Genomic DNA, 7003 nt, shown 5'->3' on the forward strand with positions numbered 1-7003 from the left:
TTCTGATCTTTCAGCTCTACATTTTCCTTTCACTAATATCCCAATGTTTTTGTCATTTTTATGATTTCAATTTTTATCTTATTTCTTATTTCCTATTTTTAATATTTTATTCTTTTTATTGTTTTAAATTCTCAATTTATGGGGCATTGATATTTTGTCTGTTTTTTAATTTGTTTGTATGTTTTTAAAGCTTTTACCTCTGTAGTTTATAATCTTTTATTTTACATATTGTTTATTCTATTGTTTTAGAAACTTTAACCTTTTGAATTGAGATGATTTGAGCTTATTTTCCACTTTCACTTTTTTTCATCTTACACTCGTTTTTAACAAATTGAATAGTTTCCTAATTTTCTATTCTAATTTTAATTTTAAATTTTTCATCAAATTTTACGTTAGTCAGCAACAATAGGGGAACTGTCATAACAAGCCAATTTCAAAAGCCTTTTCCCTCTGGCTTCCTATTACCACCCTGCCTCTCCCTTGGGTTCACCTCGTTTTAAGAATGGCTTTAAAACATGGCTGTCGTGATGAGAATTACAAAATATGAACATTTGCATGTACAATAATACCTCAGCTCACAAAAACTTACACTTGCAAACAATTCAGTTCACAAACAAAAGTATTTGGCAAAATTTTGCTTCTATTCATGAACTCAACATCGAGTAACAAACACATCCATGGCCATCTGCTCTATACAAACAAAATGCAGCCATCTTCCCTAAAATTGTAAGACAAATTAAGTTCACAAAATGAGGTACCACAGTATACACACAAACATATAGTATTTGCATATATGAAATATATACAAGATAAGCACATCAATACATGTGCATATGATTTCTACCTCTGTTGGTAAAGCAACAAGACCACAGTAGCCACACCTGCATCTGTAGTCCACAGCTTTATCTCTAAATAACATTCTCCATTAAAGGGGACCATTACTCCTTAGAGAAATGGTTACTACCAGGGCTGAGAAAAAAAGTACAAGATAAACTGAAACATCTTACTGTATCCAAAAGAAACATCTTAACTCTTTGATTAAAAGATACAGACTGGCAGATTGGATCCAAAAACAAACAAGAGAAGACTTCTCAAATATATATTGCCTGTAAGAGACCCATATAATCCACACACAAAAAAAAAAGAAACACAGATTGAAAAAATAAAGGACAGAAAATGATGCTTCATGCAACCAGAGCCCAAAAGCAAGCAAGAGTAGCTATTCTAATTTCTGCACAGTTGACTTCAACTCAAAACTGTTCAGAAGAGACAAAGGAAGGTCACTACATATTGGTAAAGGGAGCAATTCACCAAGAAGAGGTAATGATTATAAACAAACATATACCAAAGGTTGGTATACCCAATTTCATAAAACAAAAACTATCTGACATAAAAGAACAGACAGTCACTAATACAATCATAGTGAAGGACTTTAATACCTCAATCACAGAAGTAAACAAAAAAGAAATATTAAACTACACTAAAGAACAAATAGATTTAACAGATATCTACAGTGTCACATCCAACATTCCCCTCATCAAGCCTTGGAACTTTCTCCAAAATAAGACATATTTTTACAATAATCTGTTGCATCTTATAAGGTCACAATGAAATGAAACTAGAACTTGGTAGCATTACATTACATTTTTTAAAAGTAAATGTTCATTTGGGAGGCTGAGGCAGGAAGATTGCCACAAGTTCGAGGCTAGCCTGGGATATAGAGTGAGTTCAAGGCCAGTCTAAACAATGTAGCATGACCCTATCTCAAAAAAAAAAAAAAAAATATATATATATATATATATATAAAGATTAAATTAAATAAACAAATAAAAATACAAATACAGAATAAAGGGAGGCAGACTTTTACAAGATAGGGAGAAGAAAAAGCATAAGGATGGTGTATAAAGACATGGAAAACAATCAAGATATGATATACATACATGTATCGATTCTCCAAAACAACTTATTATTATGTATCACACAATATGTATCACAAACATACACAAAAAACATTTTTAAAGTTAAAAATAAATTTTAAAAAGCACTTTACTGAGATAATTGACAATATTTAACGTGGTCTTTGTTTCGATAACAGTAATGTGTACATGTTAAATGTACTAATTTCTATAACTGCCTTGTAATTATATTAAAATAATTTTGTTCTTGGCAAGAAAACATTGAAGTATTAAGAACAAAGGTCTACAATATCGTACCAAATGTGGGGCATGTTGAGCAACAAAATAAATAACAGTATTAATGCATTATAACCCATGATAAGAACCCATGAATTCATAAAGATTATAAATAAATGCATAAAGAAAAATGGAATGCTTTTTTTTACAATAGAATCACTCTCAATTCAGAGACTGTGTGGAACTGAGATCTAATATTGTCTGTGCATGTATGCAAATGACAAATAAAGTAGAGGAATGACAGTAATTGGAAAATTTCAGAGGAGGCGAGTTGGAACACAGTGTGCCAGCAACCAGATGGAAAGGTGAGCAGACTGATCGGAGGAGTTGGTGGCACTGATGATCTTCATGTTGTTTTATTTCACTCTTGCAGGAGGAAGACAGTGGGGGATTTTTTCCCCCCAGGGTCCACATTCCAGCCATCCTCTAATACATTTCTTTAGAGCTATTCTCTGTCCTTCTTCAGTAAGGCAAAGAGAATCATCTTGTTATTAGTTCGTTGCCTTCATGATGAGAATTATTGCTAGCCAGATGGGGACTGTTTAAACAAAATGATCAACTGCGCTTCTTCTGGTCAGTTGCATTAGGCAGCACAAGACCACACTGGAAATTAGTAAAGCCTACTTCAATCTAGATCACAGGTCAGTATGATCCCTGGAACACTATGTGCAAGATGCTAGGAAGGCAGACTGTGCCAGCAAACTGTGTTATAAAATGCATGGAGTCTTGAAGAACATGTTGGTCAACTTTCAGAACATGTTCCTAATGTGACAATGTACCCTTCTGCCCCATCTTTTATTAGGTCCTCCTGTAGGATTTCATTAAGGGTCATTATACCATCTCTTACACTCACCTTCAGGAAGTGATTTCCCTATTCATTCTTTCCAGACAGAAGGATGAGGTCCTCAGCCACCCAAATCCTCTGCTGCCAGACCACATTTTCTAAAGATAGCTGTTGGCTTCATGTGTAAACAGCTCACCCCTGAATCCAACCTTAGTACCAAGCACCTGACCCCCAAAATCTGAAGTGTCTCACAATTCCAGGAATTGATTGGTGCTTCATGTTGGACTAGATAAACCTAGCTTGGTAGATGTGGGAAAAGCCAGGTCACCTTGGGCTGTGTCATTGTCCTAGATCTATAGTTGCTTTTCTGGAAACCTGGTAAGGTCCCTGACATTTGCCCCTTAAGGACTAAGAATCTCCTCCTAGATGCATAGTAGTGTAGCAAAGAGAAGGAACTGAATGCAATCACTTTAAATTGGTTCTAATAACTGATTTTAAGAAATCTTAATTTTAAATCTCAGTCTTTCTGTATCAATGGCTTAAAGTTGAACTGCCAGGATAGAAAAGATCAAACAAGATACATATAAATTCAAAATGTCACTCTTTATAATACTTATGAATTACAAAAGGACAAATAATAACTTTGCAATGGAGACAGAGAAAACCAACTCAGGTCATGTCCCTCCTGACATGAAACCAGGGTGTCTAGAAGTCTGGGTAAAGAATGAGTTGTGCAGTTTTCATCTTCTACCTGTGGTCTGTTGCTATTCTGAGACCTCTTGAAACTGTCTTGATGCCTGCCTTGACATCTTTGCTCCCCTCCTTCTACTTGGTTACTTATAAACTGAAACAGACTTATTTGCACTGGGTCCCAACACATGTTTTCCTTCTTGCCCCTATTAGATATAAAGAGAGGTAGAATTGCTAGATAGGCAAACCAACACAAAATAAAACAAATCTGTGAACTCACATCATGAAAATCAGAACTACCTATGAGTTTTCCAAACTTTAGCATTTGTATAAATTTCTTATCACATTAAAAAACATTATAATTAATTTATGTGATAAGAGTTTGGTCAGGGGTGGTGGTGCACTCCTGTAATCCAAGCACTTGGAGATTAAGGAAGGAGGATTGCTGTGAGTTTGAGGCCAGTCTGAACTACATAAGTGAGATCAAGGCCAGCCTGGACTACAGAGTGAGACCCTATCTAGCAAAAAAAAATCTGAGTTTGATCATTGGCTGTATAAATGAGAGCAAACTCTAGGACATTACCATGAGAGGTATGAATAGATGAATGTCTTAGAAATCTAGGTTAAGATCAACTGCTGGGAAGCTTGTTTTCCCAATTCTGTACATCTAAGGTGCCTTTATGGATTCTAAGTCCATCATGTTGAACAGGTGATTTGTAATAAATAAAATAAATCTAACAAAATAATACATTTGAGACTTGACCTCAGAACTGTTGAAGAACTACAAGGAAGGGTGTGCTCAAGTCCCAGTTTGAATATTTTTTTTTTCTGATGCGGGGGGTTGAATCCAAGGCTTTGTGTATGACAGACAAGCCCTCTATCATTGAGTCACACTTCTAGCTCTGCTAAAGGAAACATGCTTGTTTCGTTCTTGTTAAATTAACAGTTTAGGCACAGCAAGCCAAGTATTTCATGCAGGAGTAGGTGGCCTTTGGGTGCAATTATTCATCTACTAATCATTGACAAAATCTATTAACCTGTAAAGAAATATCTTCAGTTACAAAACATCACGTGTAGTTCTTTAAATTTCTTTATCTACATTTCAGTAGACAAAAACTGATCATGGAGATTACAAAATCAATATACTATTGGCCCTCATTATTGATGATTATTGAGAATCTATTCCTTAATCTGCTACAAAAGTGAAGCTCTACAACTGATTAGGGGAAAATAGCATGAAAGATGCAACTGTTGCTTTTACTTTGTGTATTGATGGCACTCTTGGCTGGCTACCTGTCCTGTCATGAAACACATGTTCAAATCATGTCATTTTGTCTGGATTAAAGTGACCAGCTATAAAATTCCTGCCTCAAAGAAGGGCTATACACAGGCCAGTTTATTCTAAGGAAATGATATCACTTTGGATAAGCATTCTATTAACACTTGACTTAACAGTCAACCTATTTGGGTCTGAATCCAAGCCCTACCACTTCCTAGTTGCATGACCCATCCATAAATTGGGTATGATAACAGAGATCTGCCCCATGTCATTGTTCAGAGGGGCAAATAAGTTAACACATATGAAATACTTAGAACAGTGCAGCACCTAGTAAACTCAAGTGTGTTAGTTGTGAGTATTATTGACTGGAATACAATATAGTTGTTATGGTTTATGTTTGGAGGACCCCAAGTCTCATGCAGTCGCAGAGGCAGCTGAATCTAGCATTTGTGATTGGTTCACTGTCTTGTGCTCAGATTGCCAGTGTGAGTGCTGCAGGGGCAGGTAGCCAGCATACAATACAAGGAGGTGGGGGGAAGGAAGTGTGTTTTCCCCCTTTTCTCCTATTGTCTTGTCATTTGTGGCTGCCATGGACAGTTGATCTTCAGCCATGACACCTTCCCTTGGAGCCAGCTGAGTATGGGCTGAAACCTCCAAAACCTATAAGCTAAATAAGCCTTTTTTTCCCTAATTTTGAAGGTCAAGTCCCCCTCCACACACAGGGATCAACTCATGATCTCTCGCTTGCCAGGCAAGCACTTATGGCACTGAGCTAAATCCCCAGCCCGGAAGTCAGGTATTTTGTCTCAGCAACGAGAGGAAAGTAACCAAGACAATAGTTGACTAGTTGGTAAGTTAGCTCATTTTGGCACTTAGGCACTTTTGATAATTAATTTATGGCCAAACTGATAGTTCAGCAATATCTAATTTTAGCTATTATCCAAGATAAAATCAGTTTGGCCATTGAGCATTGACAAATTGTTTGATTTTGCACTGCTACACACCCAAAACCACCCAAGAAAAGATGCTGGATCATCTCTTGAGTACTTCTTGGCCCACTTGTATACTAGGTATTCTTTTATTTATTCTGTAGTTTCAAATATATGTAAGTGTATGACTGTGTTCCAGATATTGCTCATGAAGTATTACCTCATATTCATTATCCTCAAAACTTCAATAAATGATAAAATAATAATAATAATCTTATAAGGATTTTGTTAGGATATTGCCCTTTTCATTAATAGTATCCTCTCAAAAGGAATCTCAGGGAAAATTATTTTTGGTCTCTGTATCAAAAGTGAAGATTAAGGTTGATACTTATTGAATGCTATCAAGTAATCTGATAATTCATTTAACCTATGAAATACATCTATGAGTAGACACAAAAACTATATCTTTGTTGTATAGGTAAGAAAACTGAAACACACAGAGATTAAACAATTTGTACAAATTATATATCCAGTAATTGTATACATCAGACTGAAACTCATGCAATCTAGCTACAAGGAAATCTCTAAAGCATTACTTTGTTAAAAATAAATAAATAAAAATAAACAACTTGTTGATTTTTATCTCATGAATTTCTTTCTTTCTTTTTTCCTTTTCTTGTTTTTTCCCTTGGTACCAGATATCAAACTCACAACCTAGCACTTGCAAGGCAGGTACTTATGCTACTGAGCTAAATCCCCAGCTGTCTCATGAATTTCTGTGAATCATGAAATTGATTTAAATATAACCCTGGGAATCCCAGAGCCAAATTCCTACCCATGTAAATTTTATATTTCAATGTCAATACTTTTATCTCTCATATTTACATTTTTCCTTTGTCCTATTATTCTTACTCACTTGAAAAAGTAACATCAGAGGATGGGAGAGAAGTAAAAATAGGCCAAATACAGAGGATGTATCGAGCAGAGAAATACTGTCATACAGACTACCATGCATACCATAATTGTAGCTATATGTATTTATACCTATAGCATACAACAGCAAGCTTAAATCCTAACATACACTATAGAGTTTTAAGTGCTTTTGATATACCCATATAGTTCACTGGGT

The sequence above is a fragment of the Cavia porcellus genome, unplaced genomic scaffold (assembly GCF_034190915.1).
Source record: "Cavia porcellus strain 051 isolate PalLab524CR breed Dunkin Hartley unplaced genomic scaffold, mCavPor4.1 scaffold_1, whole genome shotgun sequence".
NCBI classification, from domain to species: domain Eukaryota; kingdom Metazoa; phylum Chordata; class Mammalia; order Rodentia; family Caviidae; genus Cavia; species Cavia porcellus.